The sequence below is a fragment of the Gopherus flavomarginatus genome, chromosome 2 (genome assembly GCF_025201925.1).
Source record: "Gopherus flavomarginatus isolate rGopFla2 chromosome 2, rGopFla2.mat.asm, whole genome shotgun sequence".
Classification (NCBI taxonomy): Eukaryota; Metazoa; Chordata; order Testudines; family Testudinidae; genus Gopherus; species Gopherus flavomarginatus.
The window spans coordinates 248,225,617-248,245,235 of NC_066618.1; the positions used below are offsets into that span (position 1 = coordinate 248,225,617).

At 40.8% G+C, this 19,619-nt stretch overlaps 1 protein-coding gene across 8 annotated transcripts in view; it reads right to left on the bottom strand.

Moving 5' to 3' along the window:
- Positions 1 to 19,619, bottom strand: part of PAG1 (phosphoprotein membrane anchor with glycosphingolipid microdomains 1) — a 164,727-nt gene that overhangs the window by 20,262 nt on the left and 124,846 nt on the right. The window lies entirely within an intron of this gene.

Sequence of the window (19,619 nt, forward strand, 5' to 3'; positions counted from 1 at the left end):
GGAAATTTAGATTAGACATTAGGTAAAACTTTCTAACCACACAAGTAGTTGAAATCTGGACTAGGCTTCCAAGGGAGGTTATGGAATCCCCAATCATAGGAGGTTTTTAGGAATAGATTGAACAAACAACTGTCAGGGATGGTCTGTGTTTACTTGGTCCTGCTATAATGCAGGGGGCTGGACTAGATGACCTCTCGAGGTCCCTTCCAGACCAATATTTGTATGATTCTATAAAAAACCGTTCCAAGAACAGGAAGACTAACAAAAATACATCTTCAGTAAGCTCCTGAAAGTAACATAGAAAAAAACCTGTCAAATATTATCAGAAATGATCAAATATCAACAATCATCACATAGATGAAAGTAGCATAATCTCAGTACTTGTATTTTGGGAAAAATAACCTCAAACGTCAATTGCCAGGTAGCAAAGCAGCCCATTCTCCATCTATAATTGTTAATGATGATTTTAGTAAGTGCATTTTCAAACACAACTAAACATTCTGCAAAGTTAGCAAGAAAAAAAATGATTTATATGGTGCCTCCTCTCTTCCCAGTTCTCAGTGTCTGCTGCCTACATGTGACCATCTGTTAAACAACTAGAGCTGTGTGCATAGCCATTTTTTTGGTTTAAGGGCTGAACTGAAAATGAATAAAAAGAATTGTTTCAGGTCAACCCAAAATTATATTTTTTCAGCAAACTGAAAAAGTAAAATATATTTTGTTTCTGCTTGAATGAAACATTTTGTTTGATTTAAAATGAAACGTTTCAATTTACTTGAAGTTTTTGTCATAAACAGATAGCTAAGGGTTAATGTCTCTTTCACCTATAAAAGGGTTAACAAACAGTGACCTGAAACACCTGACCAGAGGACCAATCAGGAGACAAAATACTTTAAAAACTGGGTGGAGGGAAGTTTGGGTGTGAGTTCTTTGTTCTTTGTCTTGGTTCGGTGACCCTCTCGGCTCTGAGAGTGATCTTTCTATCTCCAGGCTTTCTAATCTTCTGTTTCCAAGTTGTAAGTACAAGGATAGTAAGACAATAGGTTCATATTGTTTTTTTGTATTTACATGTGTGTAGTTGCTGGAATGTTTTAAATTGTATTCTTTTTGGATAAGGCTGTTTATTCATTTTTTCTTTTAAGCAATTGACCCTGTATATTGTCACCTTGATACAGAGACCAATTTTATGTCTTTTTCTTTCTTTTTATATAAAGCTTCCTTTTTAAGACCTGTTGGATTTTTTTTTTTAGTGGGGGCTTAAGGGGATTGAGTCTGCAGCTCACCAGGAAATTGGTGGGAGGAAGAACACAGGGGGGAAAAGAGAATCTCTTGTATTAGATTTACTAAGCCTGAATTTGCATACCCTCTGGGTGAGGGGAGAGAAATATTTGATTTCTCGGTGCGGTGTTTCAAGGACTTGAAGCAGGGAATCTCCTAGAGTACCCAGGGCGGGGAAATCTGGGAGGAGACCAGAGTGAGCCAGACACTGGAATTCTGGCTGGTGGCAGCGATATCAGATCCAAGCTGGTAATTAAGTTTGGAGGTTTCATGCTAGCTTCTCATGTTCTGAACTCTAAGGTTCAGATCTGAGTAGGACAGTTATGACAGTTTTAAATTACTTTTAAAGTTTTTTAAAACAAAATTGAAGTAAAATTTTAAATGAAAGTCATTTTGAATCAAAAAGTCAAAATATTTTATTTTAAAAATGTCAAAACAAAATGTTTTACCTTTTTTGAAATATATATTTTGTTTAATTTTTGACATAAACCATTCAGTGAATTTGACATGAAGTCGTAAAATGTTCCAGTCAACCCAAACGTGCATTTTTCAGTCAAAAAAGATTTTGTCTGAAAAATTCGGTCCAGCTCTAATAATGTCAAACAAGCAAGGTAAATCTAAATGGAATAGCACAAAACACTTCCTACAAAGGGATTATAATTAGAGTTAATTTTCTCTATGTGAAACGTTATTACATTTATTGGACTGCCCTGGGCTCAAGCATAATAAAACTGAATCCAAATGACTTTTGAGCTGAATAGAAACTGTCAAGAATAACACATGAGAAGAGATGAGATGGGTTTCCCCCCCACCAACTACCTGAATCAACACAACTTCTGCTACACAAGAGCCTATAAATCAAATTATTTTGTTCATTGCGGGAGCCCTTGAGATACAGTTCAGTCTAATGCCATTCATATATTGTGAAGTTTTTCTTTGGTATTCAAAACAGTGGGTTTTTTTAATGGATTACATTATGCCATCATAATTTCAAAATAGGATATGCAGCGTTAATTTATAACCTGGCAAACAGAGTTCAAGATGAGGAAACATGACGATGAACTAGAACGATTAGAAAATGGTCAATGACATTTCTCTGTCAGAGTGAAAACATAACTACCAAGAACAAGGGCTGGATGTAGCTCAATGAAGGACTGAGAATTGATCCCATCTTATATTTCTGCAGCAGCAGCGCACTCATTAGCTGCAATCTCAATTAGCTACTACACTACAGCTCTGCAAAACTACACTATTATGCCAGTGCAAAACTCTCAACCAAAGAAAAAAAACTTTTGTAGAGATAATCAGGATGGCCCATTACTCATACCTTCTTGTCAACGGTTGGAAACTGGGCCATCTTGATTATCACTAAAAAAGTTTTTTTTCTTCTGTTGATAATAGCCCATCTTAATTGATTACTCTCATTACAGTTGGTATGGCAACACCCATTTTCATGTTCTCTGTATAGATATATCTTCCTACTGTATTTTTCACTGCATGCAACTGATAAAGTGGGTTTTAGCCCACGAAAGCTTATGCTCAAATAAATGTGTTAGTCTCTAAGGTGCCACAAGTACTCCTTGTTCTCTCTGCACAGGGAGCCACACCCATTGGTGGTCATCATTGATCTCAGGAACTGTTATTTCTTTTGGATCTCCTATGAGATAGCAAGATTGAGCTTTTGATAAAGATGGCTTTTGCTGGTGGTGGAAAGGTAGGGGCAGAAAAGTAGACTTTCAAATTTTCAACATCAGTAAAGCTGATGAGATAAATTTTTTTCATAAAAGCAAGGATTTCAAACAGTAGGGACACATAATCTCAAAATGATAAGAATGGTAATAAGGTGAACAGCGTGTAGATATGTGAGAGCAGGCATATGGGATGATAGTTCTTTAGATCTGCACGATTGCTCTTCTTGTACAGCAGAATGGTGTTGGACTCCTTCCAGCTAGATGGTATCTTCTGCACTGCCAAGTACCAGCCAAACCTCTGAGCAAGGGTTTCCCAGAGGTCTTGGCCTCCAGCTCTTATCATTTTGATTGTCAGTCCATCTTTACCTGGAGCTTTCCCTTCCTTCATTTGGTGAACTGCATGTCAGACTTTGCTGACAAGGACTGGGAGTAAATGCTCATTGGTCTGTTGAAGTGTTGGTACTGGGACATTTATCTGAGATGTGAACAGTTCAGTGCAGAATCTTTGCAAACCACTTCCATCTCTGTTCTGTCAACTACTAGTTTTCCATCCCTGTTCTTCAGAGCCATTATTGTTGACCTGTACAGCATCAATTCCTTTTTGCATTTTTTGAGGCTTCTCCAATCTTCAGCCGTCTTTAAGAGCCTTTCATTTTGGTACTTCTTGAAGTCCTCCTTTAGTCTTCTTCTTATCAACTTGCAAAGGAGGAAGTACTCAAGTTTGTCACCATCATTCTGTTTCATATTCCTCCACTTCTCTAAGAAGTTCCGCGTTTCCTCTGAGATTCTTCCCTTTGCTCTTTTCAGTCTTTCTTTCTCAGCTAGTTTCATGCATTGCCTCAATTTATCAGTGAAGTTTTTATAATCCTCATCACAATTATCTCCTATAAGACTCCAGTCTTCCTTGGAAATGTTTGCTTTCAAGATTGCCTCGTTGAATATTTTTGGCCGCTGTCTCTGATTTGCCATCTGTAGCGACCAAGCCCCCAATGAAGTGATCAGAGAGCAGAGTGGAGTGCAGGACATCATCCTTGAGAGCTGGCAGAGTAAAATGTGATGGGCCGGGCACATAGTGAGGCTCACTGACAATCGATGGACTGCAGCTGTTGCCAAGTGGTACCCATGGGAACTGAAATGACCAGTCGGCCGATCTCCAAAAAGATGGGAAGATTTTATCATGAAAAGACATGGCTGCACATGGAGAAGGAAGGCCAGGATACAAGAAGAATGGAAGACATATTGTGATCAGTGCAATCTATACGAGGCCTGAAAGTCCGATTGCTCAAGGTGATCAAGGTAATAAGGAGATGATTTGCATAGAGCTTGATACTGCTCCTGTTGAAATCAATGACAAAAGTCCCATTGATTTCAGTGGTGCAGGAAAATCAGGTCCATAAAGGGGAATAAATACTCAGGATATCTTACTAGAGGATTCATACTTACTCTGTTCAATTGCAACATATTTGTTTTGGGAGGAACAGGGTATTGAGAGAGAATTCAGAAAAGATATAAGGTGGGTCAAGTTGATAAAGTGGATGAAGTTCAAAGAAGAGCAATAGAAATTATTGTGGCTCTAGAAGGCCTGACTTTAAGGTGGAGTATAATATCTGTAGCTTGGTCGTGAGACAAAAAGTGGAGACATAAAGTACAAATATTTAAAAGCTGTGAATACAAAGGATGGTGAGGAGTTACTGTGATACATGGATATAATGAAGAGTAATGGAATGAAACTGAGACAGGAAAAAATTAGGCTAAATGTCAGAAAATAATTATCTGGTAGTTAGAGCCCTGCACAGATACAAAATTTGTATCCACATCTGTGACCTACAAACATGGTGTGTGGATATCCACTGATTTGCAGGGCTCTACTGATAGTGAGGAGTATTAGGCTGTGGAACAGTCTCAAAAGGAAAGTGGTGAAATACTCATTACCTGGCACTTTAAAAACACAAGATAATATACTGGAAGGAACAATAAACCTGGCTCAAAATTTTTGCTGGAAACTTTTGATGAAAAATGGGTTTTTGATTGAATCAAAAGTTTCAAATTTTTTTATTTGGGAATTTTTAGATAAATTTTATTTTGTTTTTCAGTTTTTCCACTTTCTTCCTTTTTCCCCTTAATGGGAAAAAAGAGACAAAAATAAAAAACGGAAAGAAAGTGGGAATTAAAACCTGGAAAAATTCTTTCCCTCAACTTTCTCTTTCCCTCCTTTTCCTCCACTGGGTGAGGAAAAACACAAACAAACAAAGAAAATGTGAGAAAAAAAATGTTGCCTTGCCCCTCTTTGCACCATTCCCCCATTTTTTATGCACTGGAAAAAATGGGGAGAAAAGAGAAGAAAACAAACAACTTCTTCATTTAATTGCATTTGGATTTTTTCATTTAAAAATAAAAAATTTCAATAATTTTTTGAATGGAACAAAAAATGTTCATTTTATTTGACATTTTTCATGGAAATTAAATATGATTTTTCATACAGCCCCAGGGAATAATCCTGCTTGGTCCCCAAGACAATGGACTTGATTATGTAATATCTATGGGGATATATGGCAGGAAAGGTGCCTTTTCCTATTCTACAATTATATTCTAAAATTGCTGGTCTTGCTAGCAAAGTTAATATCTGAGTTAAGGAGAGTGATAACAGAGTCTGAGGCATGGAACAAAGTGACCACAGGAAGATTACAGACTTTGAAGAAAGTTATGGAATAAGCAGGAACTAAGAGAACTGAGAGCAACAAAGAGATTTTTTAAAAAAGTGGGATCAGAGAGAGTGAGTCAAGGGAGATATTTGTTTGAATGTCAGCTGTTTAAGAGTGAGGAGCAAAGTTGAAGCTAGAAATGAGAAATCCTACTGGGCAGAAGATAAATTGAGAAGAGAAGGCAGCCAAGGACAGAAACTGGAGTCATTCCACTGTGAAAGAGACAAAGTACAGACGTAAAACTTTCACTATCAATGAAAAGGAAGAGGTGACTACTGGAGACACTGGTTACTTGTTCAAGGTGCTTATGAAGAATAAAATGATTATGAAACCCTACAGGACAGAAACCAGCACAGCCAAAAGTTCAGTGCTACATTATGATGTGGCCGGTTATCAATTTCAGTTTTTAAAACATTGGGGGTTAAGATCACAGCAATGAAAAGGGACTAAAAACATTTTAACATATTTCTTTATATTATATATATTTATATATATAAATATTTTAATGGTGGGTTTATTTATATATATTCTAAAATTGTTGGCCTTGCTAGCAATGTTAATAGCTGAGTTAAGGAGAGTGATAAAGGAGTCTGAGGCATGGAACCAAGAGGACCACAGGAAGATTACAGACTTTGAAGATATTGGTAAAACACTCAAAAGTTATGGAATAAGCGGGAACTGAGCGTAACAAAGACATTTTTAAAAAAAGAGGGATCAGACAGAATGAATCAAAGGAGATATTTATATATAAACAATATTGCCATTAAAATATACCCAGCTGTACATATATAGATTAAATTCTATATGCTTTTAGTGATACTGATAAACCACTAGAGGGCTGCTCCTCCTATCTAAAATGCCATTTAAACTATGTTTTTCATTCAGCTGTATGCTGTACGATGATGTATGATGTACATTGCCTTACATGTTATGGTAATTTAGAGTCCTTAAGAGAATAGGATAAGTATGGTAATGAGCACAGTATAGAAACTAAACTAGCTTGCTAGTTAAAACAATAGTCTTAACTCAAACTACTATGTTATAAACTCATAGACTTTAAGGTCAAAAGGGATCTTTGCAATCATTTAGTCTAGGGGTTACCAAACTAGATTTGCGGCTTGTACAGGGTAAGCTCCTGGCAGGCCGCGAGACACTTTGTTTACCTGAGTGTCCGCACATGCGGCCACTTGCAGCTCCCAGCTGCAGTTCGCCATTTCCAGCCAATGGGAGCTGTGGGGGAACACGGAACCACAGCCAATGGGAGCTTCGGGGGAGGTCCCCACAGGCGAGGGCAGTGCATGGACCCCTCTGGCCTCCCTACCTCTACCCTGAGTCCCCTGTCGCACCCCTCCTGCATCTCAACCCCCTGCCACACCCCACACCCCTCCTGTACTCCAATACCCTGCCCTGAGCCCTCTGCTGCACCCTGCACCCCCACGCCCTTCCCTGAACCTCCGTCCACACCACACCCCTCCTGCACCCGAACCCCCTGCCCTGAGCCCCCTCCCATACTCTGCACCCCTCCCTGCACCCCTGCCCTGAGCCCCATCCTGCACTCCACATCCCCTCCTGCACCTCACCCCCCTGCCGTGAGCCCCCAACCCCCTGACCTGAGCCTCATATTCCACAACCCTCCCTGTACCCCTTCCCTGACCCCCCTCCTGCAACCAACACCCCCTCCTGTACCCCAACCCCCTGCCCTGAGCCCCCTCGTACACCCCGCACCCTCCTCTGCCCCAACCCCTTGCCCTGAGCCCCTTCCTGCACCCCACACCCCCTCCCATACTCCGCATCCACACCCCAACCCCCTGATCCAGCCTTACATTCATGGCCATGCACGCAATTTCCCCATCCAGATGTGGCCCTCAGGCCAAAAAGTTTGCCCATCCCAGCTCTAAGTGCATGACCTTTCATTTTGCAATATTAAAGTTCAACCCATTTCTATTACTCATGCAGATCATCTTGTATGATATTCTGGTCCTCCTCCGTACTGGCAATACCTCCCTGCTTTGTGTTATCCACAAATTTTATTAGCACATTTCCACTTTTTGTGCAAGGTCAGTAATAAAAATGTTAAAGACCAATCCCTGAGGAATTCCACTAGTAACCTCCCTCCTGCCTGACAGTTCACCTTTCAGTCTGACCCACTGTAGTCTCCCCTTTAACCAGTTCCTTATCCACCGTTCAATTCTCAAATTAATCCCCATCTTCTCCAATTTAACTAATAATTTCCCATGTGGAACTGTATCAAATGCCTTACTGAAATCCAGGTAATTAGATTTACTGCATTTCCTTTGGCTAAAAAATCAGTTATCTTCTCAAAGAAAGAGATCAAGTTAGTCTGCCGAGCTTAGCTATGGAACAGACACTGGCCACTCAACAATCTCAAACTATTTTTAACAGTTTACGTTTCTTAAGGATTAGCTGTTGCTGCTAAAGGAAATGTTTTACTGTGCTGCCCTCTGGTGTTTATTTGCTCTAGGAGGAAGGTATTTTTTGCTTGCACGATTATATTTCAGTGCTAAATATAATCAGGGTTGCTAAAAATGAACGTGTATATGCGGTCTTTCAACTGCTTAGCTTAAAAATACTACTATTGTCTCTAAAAGAGACTTCATTACTTTGACCTTTGCATAGAAATACCATTGAGATGCTCCCAATACATTAAATAGGTGTAACCTGTGGGTATCTCACTGACTGAATATTATTTATCTGGACAGTTTTGAAAAATCTCTGAAAACCTTTTTAGACTGTAAGATTTTTTAGATAGTACTTTCTTCAGAGAAAGAACTGTAAGTTGACCGCATTTAGAAAGCTTGTAGCACACTATGGGTGATACCAAATTCTGAATAATAATAAATAATAATAATAATAATAATAAAGACGAGGATAAGACATATGGATAGGAAGGACATTTGCAGTTACATCTGGTGGGATAAAATGTTAATGGCTATGGATGCTCACACTTCAAAACCAATCGCCAACAGCAACTGGGAAGCAATTATATCCTCACACTCCCAACCCTGTCCTTGAATAGTATTGCACATTATGGGAATTTTCATATACTTTTTTATGTGTCATGTATAAGCCCATAAGACATACAGCCAACTCCTCAAAGATAAACTTGAATGCACAATCTTACCTCCAACCTCAGTATGGCTAAGACATCTTACCATTAAAAGATACCTTTACTTTCAGAGTGAATAATGTGTTATTTCCACCTACAATAAGTCTGAGGTTGGTGTTCAAGTTGCTCATTTGAGCATGATTTAGCAAAGTTGGAGGTGTGCAATGTGGGTGAATGTGAAAGGGAGTGTGATGGGGGTGTACCAACCCTCCACTGGCCAAGAAGGGTTAATGAGAGCTTGTGCACTCAATCAGCACCACCCTGCTAAACCTGCAGTAGGTGTCAGGTATGGAGGGAGGAGCTACAGGATCTGAACCTGGCTCTGTTGGGGGCTGACTGGGAAGGAGAGCAGATCTCTGTCTTCTCACTTAGTGAGAGAAGCCTGGCTGGTGCCAGGGAGCTGAGTTGGACTGTTGTCAGACAGAGCCTCCTGGAGGGAATGTAGGCCTGAAGCAGGGAGCCCAGGTAAGTGTTCTCTGGAAGAGACAGACCCTGAGCTGAAGGGCAGAGCCTGGTCAAAGAGGTGGGTAGATGACCCTCCTTTTTGAGTTTGTGATATTTGAATTTTGATAGCCCAGAAGGGGAGGAACTCTGGTGTGACTTGTGTCAGAGGGCTAAGTCACCGCAGCACCAGATCATGTTGGAGGTGGCTGCTGACAATTGAAAAGAGAAAGGGAAAGTAAGGTAGGATGAGCAGTGCTGAAGTGGTCACGAAAGGGTGCTGTGGAAGCTGCCCCTGCCACAGGGACTATGTTGTGGAGCTGAAGATTCTGAGTGCTCTGGACTTCTGGAGTATTATGAGGCTCAGAGACTAAGAGATGAAATAAGGTTGGAGAGGATTGCCTTGATTTTTAGAAGTTTCCTTTCAATGCAGTCACTAACAGTTTATGTGGCAGAAAACTAGAGATGAGCCCAAGCTGCAAAATTTGGATCTATATCTTAATTTCATTGAAGCCTGGGAATATCTGGATCTGAGTTTTTGATCCATGCCCCTTTCAACATAAATTCTACAAATCAAGTGGTCAGAGCCTAACACCTAGTTACAGTAGCTATGTTACAGTGATGTTGGTGTCTGAATTCTGGGAATAAACCAAAGATCTTATTCCACTTGGATCTGAACAAGAATTTTTTCTAGTTATTTTTCAAGGTATACATCTGTCTCAAAAACTATCCAATCATACCAATGGAATGCTATGCAACATGTCTGTTCATTGCATAAAGGCACATCCCTGCAGGAAAAGATGTATCTCAATGTTTAGCTAAACATATCATTCAACTGACTGAAATATTTGGAGCTAAATTAAACATGCATCAGCCATGGCCACAAGGTGGCAGCATAATATTACTTTAGCGGTTGAGCCGGGAGGCGTACAATGAGATTTTGAACATGGTATTTTAATTCAGCCTCATAGGTCTGCTGTTGGTGTTTTACAACCGCTTCATTAAAATTCAGTCATAAGCCATCTAGACTAACACTACCAAGCAGTTTCCAAAAAAAAAAAAAAGAAAAGGTAGGAAAAGCTGATGGTTTTACCTTTCAGTGGTTTTCTTTATGAATCATAAATAAATCATAAATTTGTTCTGCAAACTAAACTACTCTGAATGCCTGAATAACAAAAGCACAGTGGGGCTTCAGAGAACTGGAGTTTAAAGTTAGTTGGATAATATGATGGGTTAACAATGGGATATGAAAGCTTTCAGCCGTAGGTCACCACTCTGAACATGGCCCACATCAGCAATGCCCAAAAGTTAATATAATCAGACTAGTTTAAGACAGCATTGGATTAATTATATTTTATGTGCTCACTTTACAGACCTACTACCAGTGGAATTTAAAAACAACATGGGGGCAGAAACCACACGTTCATGATCCTAATAGTAGTTGCTGAAGATTTTTTCTTATTATTACAACACTGATGCCTTAATCTTCCTGATGTTGCACAATAACTGAGCACACAAAACAGATCTTAAAGGTGCATTCCCTTCACAGTTAGGTTACATTGATCACCTTTTCCAGAGAGCTCATTCTTTAAACTGAAGGCAAAACTGAACCATCGCTGGCTTTAGTAAAACTCTAAATATGGTCTAAAAGTTACGTGTCCCTAGAACCTTTCCACATTCTTGGGCCTTCCTGTACAAAGAAACTGTACAGAGGAAGTCATACAGCAGTTACCACAGAAACTCCTGCTGTCAACCCACAGACCAGATTTCACACCAAACTTCCCCATGTATTACAGAAACCCACCAGTTTGTTTCATCAGCCACTGCTGAGGTACTTCTGATTCACTGTGCCCATTCTAGAATCACTGCTCCACCCCACGCTCACCCAGAAAATGTGTTTGATTTGTTTCACACATACATATATATTATACACACATACACTGCAAAGTTGAGCAACCCCTAGGGCATGTATACTATGTTACTAACTGATGATGTCATGAAAGCTGAGATGTTTAATGCTTATTTTGCTTCAGTCTTCATTAAAAAGGTTAACGATGACCAGATACTCAACACAATTAATATTAACATCAAAGGAAAAGGAACATAAGCTAAAATAGGGAAAGAACAGATTAAAGATATTTAAATAAGTTAGATGTATTCAAGTCAGTAGGGCCTGATGAACTTTATCCTAACGTAATTAAAGAAATAGCTGAAACAATCTTGGAACAGTTAACTATTATCTTCAAAAATTCATGGAGGACAGGTGTGGTCCCCAGAGAATTGCAGGAGGGCATACAGTACTTATCTTTTAAAAGAGGAACAAAGAGGACCCAGGAAATTATAGATCAGTCAGCCTAACTTCAATACATGGAAAGGTATGGGAACAAATTAATAAACAATAAATTTGTAAACACATAGAGGATAACAGGGTTATAAGGAATAGCCAGCAAGGATCTGTCAAGAACAAATCATGCCAAACCAACTCAATTGCCTTCTTTGACAAGGTTACTGGCCTCGAAGATGGGAGAGAAGCAATAGATAGGATATATCTTTATTGTAGTAAGTTTTCTGACACAGTCCCATATGACAGTCTCATAAGCAAACTAGGGAAATGTGGTCAAGATCAGTGTTTCTCAAATGCAGCCACCAGTTGCTTTTCTTTCAGCCACAGCCTCCTGGGCTCTACTTGGGGGGTAGGGAGAAGGAAAAGCAGCAGCCCCTCCCCCTCCCTGTTGCTCCTGGATGCACCACCTTGGTGTTGGCTGCTGGGGCTGCAAGCAGGGGTTTGGCCCTGCCCCTCTCTGGAGACAGCTGGGGCACAACACTGGAGAAGCAGGCAGCTGGTGAGTTTCCCACCTTCCTGGGGGCGGTAGGGCTCAGGCTTTGGGCTTCACCCCTGGAGTGGTGAGGCGGCAGGCTCCAGCTGCCCAGCTTCAGGCTCCATCCCTGTGCCCTGGCCACGGGGCTTTGGGCTCTGGTCCCCCACTATCTCCACCAGTCCCCCCTAACTCCATTGCCTCTGGTCCCTACTGCCTACTGTGACCCCCCATCCAGGGTTTAATTTGTCCCCAGGCTTGCCGGGGCTGAGTAAGTCTTCTGTGAAAAGTGAGACTTTTACAACAGACTTACTTTTTACAACAGACTTACTAGCTAGCAATAAATAAATTACAATGATTTGGACCTGTATATGTGCATACTTATTTGTTTTTCTTAAAGCTAATTAAATATTTAGGTAAAAAGTGTGAGACTGGCCACCAGCAAGAGTTGTTGACCGCACTCTGAGGCCACCAAAAATTTTGTCCTGAGAATCCCTGGTCTAGAAGAAATTATCATGAGAAAGGTGCACAACTGACTGAAAGATCGTAGTCAGACAGTAATTATTAATGGTTCACTATCAAAGTGGAAGAGCAAATCTAGTGGGGTTCCACTGGGTCTGGTACTAGTCAATATTTTCATTAATGACTTGGACAATGGAGTGCAGAGGATGCTTATAAAGCTTGCAGACACCAAACTGGGAGAGGTTAAAGGAACTTTGAAGGACAGGATTAGAATTCAAAACAACCTTAACAAATTAGAGAATTGGTTTGAAATCAGCAAGATGAAATTCAATAAAGACAAATGCAAAGTACACTTAGGAAGGAACAATCACATGAACAACTACAAAATGGGAAATTCCTGGCTAGGTGATAGTGCAGCTGAAAAGAATCTGGGGGTTATAGTGGATAACAAACTGAATATGAGTCAACAGTGTGATGTGGTTAAGAAAAAGACTAATATCATTCTAGTGTATAGGAATGTTGTATGCAAGACACAAGAGGTAATTGTTCCATTTTACTTAGCACTGGTGAGGCCTCAGCTGGAGTATAGTGTCCAGTTTTGGACACCACACATCAAGAAAGAATGAACAAATTGGAGAGAATCAATAGGAAAGCAACAAAAATGATGAAAGGTTTAAAAAACCTGACCTCTGAGGAAAGGTTAAAAAAACTGGACATGTTTAGTCTTGAGAAAAGACTAACGAGGAGGGACCTGATAAGTCTTCAACTATGTTAAGGGCTGTTATAAAGAGGATGGTGATCAATTGTCCTCCCTGTCCACTGAAGGTAGGACAAGAAGTAATGGCTTAATCTGCAGCAAGGGAGATTTACGTTAGATATTAGGAAAAACTTTCCAACGATAAGGATAATAAAGCTCTGGAATTGGCTTCCAACGGAGATTGTGGAATCCCTGTCATTGGAGGTTTTTGAGAACAGATTAGACAAATACTTGTCAGTGATGGTTTAGGTATATTTGGTACTGCCTCAGCATGGGAGGATGGACTGGATGACCTCTTCAGATCCCTTCCAGCTGCACATTTCTATGATTCTAACTGTACATTTAAAAAAACAGTTTTTAAAACGATTTTATGCTTTTTTATTTTCTGCATTTGTTTCAACTTCTGTCTGTATGTAGGTTCTTATACAGCATCCAACACAATGGCATCTGTACTCCTGAGACTAGCCAGTGTCATTTTTGCCAGTTTCCAGTGACTTTCACTTTCAGGTTCCTATGCGCTAATACACTTGCAATGTTTGGGTTTCAAACAATGCAAGAGGGTGTTCATTTTGGGAAAGAGAATACAATCCAACCTTCCCACTCCTCAAACATCCCAACAGCACCCATCAAAACCCTGCTGTCATCATGGGTTTCTTTTTTAAGTCTCACAAAAAACCTTCTATTAGTATTTAGATCTTTGAATTCTTTAATATCATAGATTCTTAAATTTACAAAATCTAAAGTTGCTTGACTTGATGGTGTCTATTTAAGGAGAACAAATAGAGACAAAAATTGCTACTTAAGAATTGCTACAGTAACTAGACATGGACAGAATTAAGACCCAGTGTCGCAAGTCTTCCCCACATGGCATTGATGTGAATTCCACATGCAGAGGGATTGCATGACTGGGCCTGTTTTGGTGCTTGAATAAAAGTGACTGGAATGGACTACCATTATCAAACTGCACTAGATTGCTAGGTTATATAAGAATATGACTTACAGATAGTTTGTGTGTTCCCAGTCATCAAACTATCACAGCTCTGCTTTGCAAAACCACTCTGACAGACACACCATGCAGAGGTTCTATAGTCTCTCCAAAAGTCTGTTATGTCTGCTATATTCAGAAAGCCTAGCTAGCTTGTCTCTCTTTTATTGCTGTCCATGAGCTCAAAAGCACCAATGGGCTGAAAAAGGGGGTGGAAAGACTTCATATCTTGTACCAGCTTCATGGCTTCATTTTTCTTTAAACCATTTTGTTCTATGTCAGTCTTCACCACATCTATCCAACTTATCTTCAGTCTTCCTCCGTGTCTGGTTCCTTGTACTCTGGTATGTATTGCCATGTATGGTATCCTTTCTTGGTCCATTCTTGACACATGTCTAAACCATCACAGTTGTCTTTCTTGAATCTTCTGTAACAGCATTATTTCTTGCCATAGTGTCAAGGCTGCGGCATGGGCAGCCTTGCCTAGGGGTTAACCTCAGGCGTGGGCTGAGGATCCAAGATCCAGGACCAACTACCAGGAATCAGGCCAAGTTGGAACATCAGGGGATCGGAGTCAAGTGACAAACGGGAGGGGTTGGAACCAAGAGACAGGTGCCAGGAGGCAGGCAGAGGCAGGTTTGGTGACAGTACTGGAGGCAAGGCACCAGTTACCAAGAGTCAAGAAATCAGGAGGTCAGGATCAGAAGGCAGGAACTGGTAAACCCCGGGAGAGCAGTACATGGCAGGGTGGAGCCTAGTTATTCAGACAACTTCCTGCTTCCTGTTCTGGCTTAAATAGGGTCTGCAGCCCAACCAAAAGCCTGGAGCGCTCCAAATCAGAGCGGAGGGGAGGGGAGGCTGGGCTTATGCCCTACTTGAGCTTCATGGGCCCTGGCCCCAGCTCCTGTCTGTGAGCTGCTGGGTGGAGGCTTGGGATATGATGACTCCCACGACCCAGGTTTGAGGCCTTCAGAGTCTAACACTTAGCTGTTTTCTTATCTCTTCATTTTTTATTTTCTAAAGTCTTGAAACTCTCAGTATTCCCCTCAGCCAGTTCATCTGAGCAGTCAAAATCTTTTGTTCAATGGCTTTCCTCATACTCCAGCATTCCAATCTGTACAGCAGTATCAGCATGACCGTTGTCTGATATACGCTGATTTGGTTTTTATCAAAATGTCTTTAGCATTCCAGATCTTGAACTGTTTTCCAAATGCTGTAGCAGCCAGTCCAATTACTCTTTTTATGTCATCTTCAAAATTCTCCTCCTTTGTAGAGCGCATATGAATCATTTGCTAGAGTTAATATAAAAGGAGATTTAGGCCTAGATTTTCAAAAGTCACTAGTGATTTGGGATACATCAATTTTTGGGTGTTCAATTTGAGTCAAGCTGAAGAGGCCTTGCTATCAAAGTGCTGAATGTGAGCCCTCTGAAATCATTCCCTTTTAAGGGGACTCAAGATGAACCAAAAGTTGAAGAAACCAAAATCATATTTGGGCCTTAAACGTCTTTTTTAAAAAAATACAAAAAACAAACCTCTGTGAAATCTTGTATCTATAGCATTACAGAAAAATTAAAAATTGGCTTTCCCTCAACAAATGCTGACGTGCCAAGAGACCCAAATTCACCCTGTGATCAACAGATTTGTGCTCTCCCAAAAAGTGGAAATCCGGTGATTCCATGAACAACCCAGCAAAGAAGCATTAGAAAAAAGAAAACAATGGACAATTTCTCAGAACCGTGGGCAGCCCATTGATAGCAAACAGCTTCTGTACTTGTTAGGATGCAGCAAGCTTATTTCTATTTAAAATTCAAATCATATTTACTATGTTCAATGAAATGTAAGAACTGTCACTGCAGAGGCTACATAAATTACAATTCTCCTGTCATCCTGTTCTTTGTCAAAATGAACGAGTCAGTCACACACACACACACACACACACACACACACACACACACACACACACCCTTGAATGTACCAGAAAATGCTGTTATATCCTGCTGGGTTAAATTCCCCCACACTCCCTCTCCCCCCACCCCTTTACTGTTCTGTCCTCTGGCTACTTCTCATTGAAACATGAAGTTGTAATCCAATATTAGAAAAAACAAACCTTCATGGTCCCACTTGTCTCTTTAACTGCTGTCTCTTTTCTTGCCTCTCCTTTGCTTCTATGTACACTACCTCAAACAAGTGGCCTTTTGTGGCCTCGAATCCCTGTCTTCCAATTCTCTCTTTGACACTCCCACCCATCTGTTTTTTTTTCTACTGAAATTGCTCTGACCAAAAGCCTTGGCTTCACTGCTAAAAATATATTTTTTTACCTCTGGATAACTAACTTCTGTGAGCTATCCTTTTCTACCATTCTTCCCATCGTTTTTGCCATTATCAGTGTTTCCTACCGGTGCTTCTTTGCTCAGGACCTTCCTGATTTTTATCTTGCAAACCCTTCTGAAAACTCTTCAAGGGTTTCTTTAAGACTCCCACCTTTCTTCTCTCTGTCAGAGTCCCCCAGGACTCTGTCCCAGGTCCCTAGATCTTTTTTTCATTCTACACTCTTCCCCCAGAATGATCTTATTCACTCCAACAGATTCAAATACAGCTTATGCTGAAGACTCCCAAATCTATTTCTCAGTGGTCACCTATACAATGGCCCTGATCCCCTCTAGTACTCCCTTCTTACCTGAGGTTCAATCATGCACTTTCATGTATCTCAGATGCTTCTATCTCAAGATGAACTTATGTACAGCTGAACTTAACTTTCCTTACAAATTTGCTCCTTTACTCCCCTTCTCTTTTACTCTCAGCACTACCATTCTTCCTGTGCAGGCTCAGCCTTTCGTTTTTGCCCTCAAATCCATACTCTCACCAATACTTCTGCTTGCTACTGTAGAATATCTCATATTTGTCCCCTCCTTTTCAGCTCAGGAGACAATATGTTAATCTAGGTCAGAGATCCCCAAACTGTGGGAAACACCCCCCTGGGGGGCACAGAGGAATATTTAGGGGACGCAGCAGACCTGGGTCAGGTCCCATGGGGGGCAAGGAGGAAGGGCCACCCAGCCCCACCCCACCTATGGCCCTGGCTGTGCAACTGGCTGGGGGGCCGGTTGCTGGCCCACACTGTGCCCAGCTGAGGCTTCACCTTCACCTCCACCCCTGACCGTGGCTCTGTTCCCATCCTGGGGCCCAAAATGGGGGTAGGAGCAGAGTCCAGCTGCCGGCCTCCACCGTGGCCAGGCTGAGGCTCTGCTCCCGCCCCCTGCCTCAAGCTCTGCTCCTGGCCCCAGCCTCCACCCTTTATCCTGTCTGCATCATCCCTCCTCTCCCCGAGCCGCAGCCCCGCTTCTGGCTTCGGGGTGGTGGTGGTGGTGGGGTGGAGACACAGAAAGGGAGAAGCAGGGGCACTAGCCTCAAAAATTTGAGGACCACTGGTCTAGGCCTTAGTTACCTCTCAGCTTGACCAATGCATCTTTTTGCCACTCATTTTCCATCTCTCCTCATTCCAGTCCATCCATGGCACTGCTATGAAAATCTTTATCCCCACTCCTGGCTCTGGCTTTGTCTAGCCCTTTAATCTCATCATTGGCATCTACTCACATGTCACTTCAGTTTATGTTGCCCCTCAAACTGGCGGGGGAGGGGGGGAATGGGGAAAGGGGAGTGGAGCAGGGCTGGGGCTAAGTATCCCCAGACAAAGGAAAAAGCTAGTGCCTGTGCCTTTCTCTGCTGGATTGATGAGCCCATTATTAAATATTTGTTTCCCATGGAGGTACTTAAAGACTGTAACCAAGTCATCCTTAACCTTCTCTTTGTTAAGCTAAATAGCTGGAGTTCCTTGAGTCTATCACTGTAAGTCAGGTTTTCTAATCCTTTTAATCATTCTTGTGGCTCTTCTCTGAACCTTCTCTGATTTATCAACATCCTTCCTGATTGTGGGCACCAGACCTGGACACTATATTCCGACAGCAGTTGCATCAGTGTCAAATACAAATTCAAATGCCTTACAGAAGTCTAAGTATCCTACATCAACACTACTATGTTTATTAACAAAACTTGTCATCTCACTTAAAAATATCAAGTTAGTGGTGATTGCTATAAACTACATTACCCTCCTTTAAATCTTTATTAATTGAGTCTTGTATCAGTCACTCCATTATCTTGCCCAAGATTGATGTCAGACTGGCAGGTCTATAATTACCCAGGTCATCCTATTGACCCTTTGAAATATTGGCATAACATTAGCTTTCTTCTGGGAATTTCCTTATGCTCAAAGATTTATAAAAAATCAACACTAATAGTCCAGCAAATTCCTCAGCCAACTATTTAAAAACTCCTAGATGCAAGTCATCCAGACCTGCTGATTTAAAAATGTCTAACTTTAGTAGCTGCTGTTTCGCATCCTCCTGAGACACTAGTGAAATGATGATATGACTACATCATCAGTTTTTATCTGAAATACAGAACAGCTATTTATTAAATACTTCTACTTTTTTTTCATTATTAATTACAATTTTACCATTTCCATCTAGTAATGAAGCAATATTTTTGATAGGATCCTTTGTTTCTAATATACTTAAAAAATTCTCTCTTCTTGTTGTGGGACTGTGTTCTAAATAAAGTATATCAAGCAATGTTCTCCTGTACATTGACACATTGGTTGTGTTAATTTAAGTAACAGAACTTCCCCTTATTCCAAAAACAGATACATGTAATATTGTCTATTAGGGCCTGATCCAAAGCCCCCTGAAGTCAATAGAAAGACTCCTATTGACTTAAACGGAATTTGAATAAATCATAAAACATGATAAAAGACCTTTTAAAATACATTGTTGACTCATATTACATAGTATCTTAATGTGAACATACTGGAGTTTAAAACACACTAATGCTTTGTGCTCTCTGCTACATTTTACATAAATCTTTCCCTATGTCTGGCACACTATTAGGAGCCCACTGTAGCTTCACCTGTTCTGGGACCTGATTTCTTGTCTCCTGACAAATATGCTCCTCCAGGATATCCTGTGCTGCTACCAAATATGGCACATGCAGTCTGTGTGTGGTAATTTGTTGGAGACCACCTAGAAATACTTGTGGGTCTAATGACTTTGATTCAAGTGTCTGTCCAGTGTGTGGCAACAATTAAAAAGCACAACTCTCCTGTTTACCCCCAACAAAACATGACTAAACAAAAACAGAATGCTTGGCTCTATTAAGAAAATATAAAGGCCCACAAAAGTGACTAGTGATTTTTGGATGCCTAATTTGACGCTTAGAAGAAGCCTGATTTTCAGAAAGTGCTGTGCATCTACTCTCTGGATATCAAGCCCCTTCAATGTGTCTCAAGTTGGGCATCCAAAAATA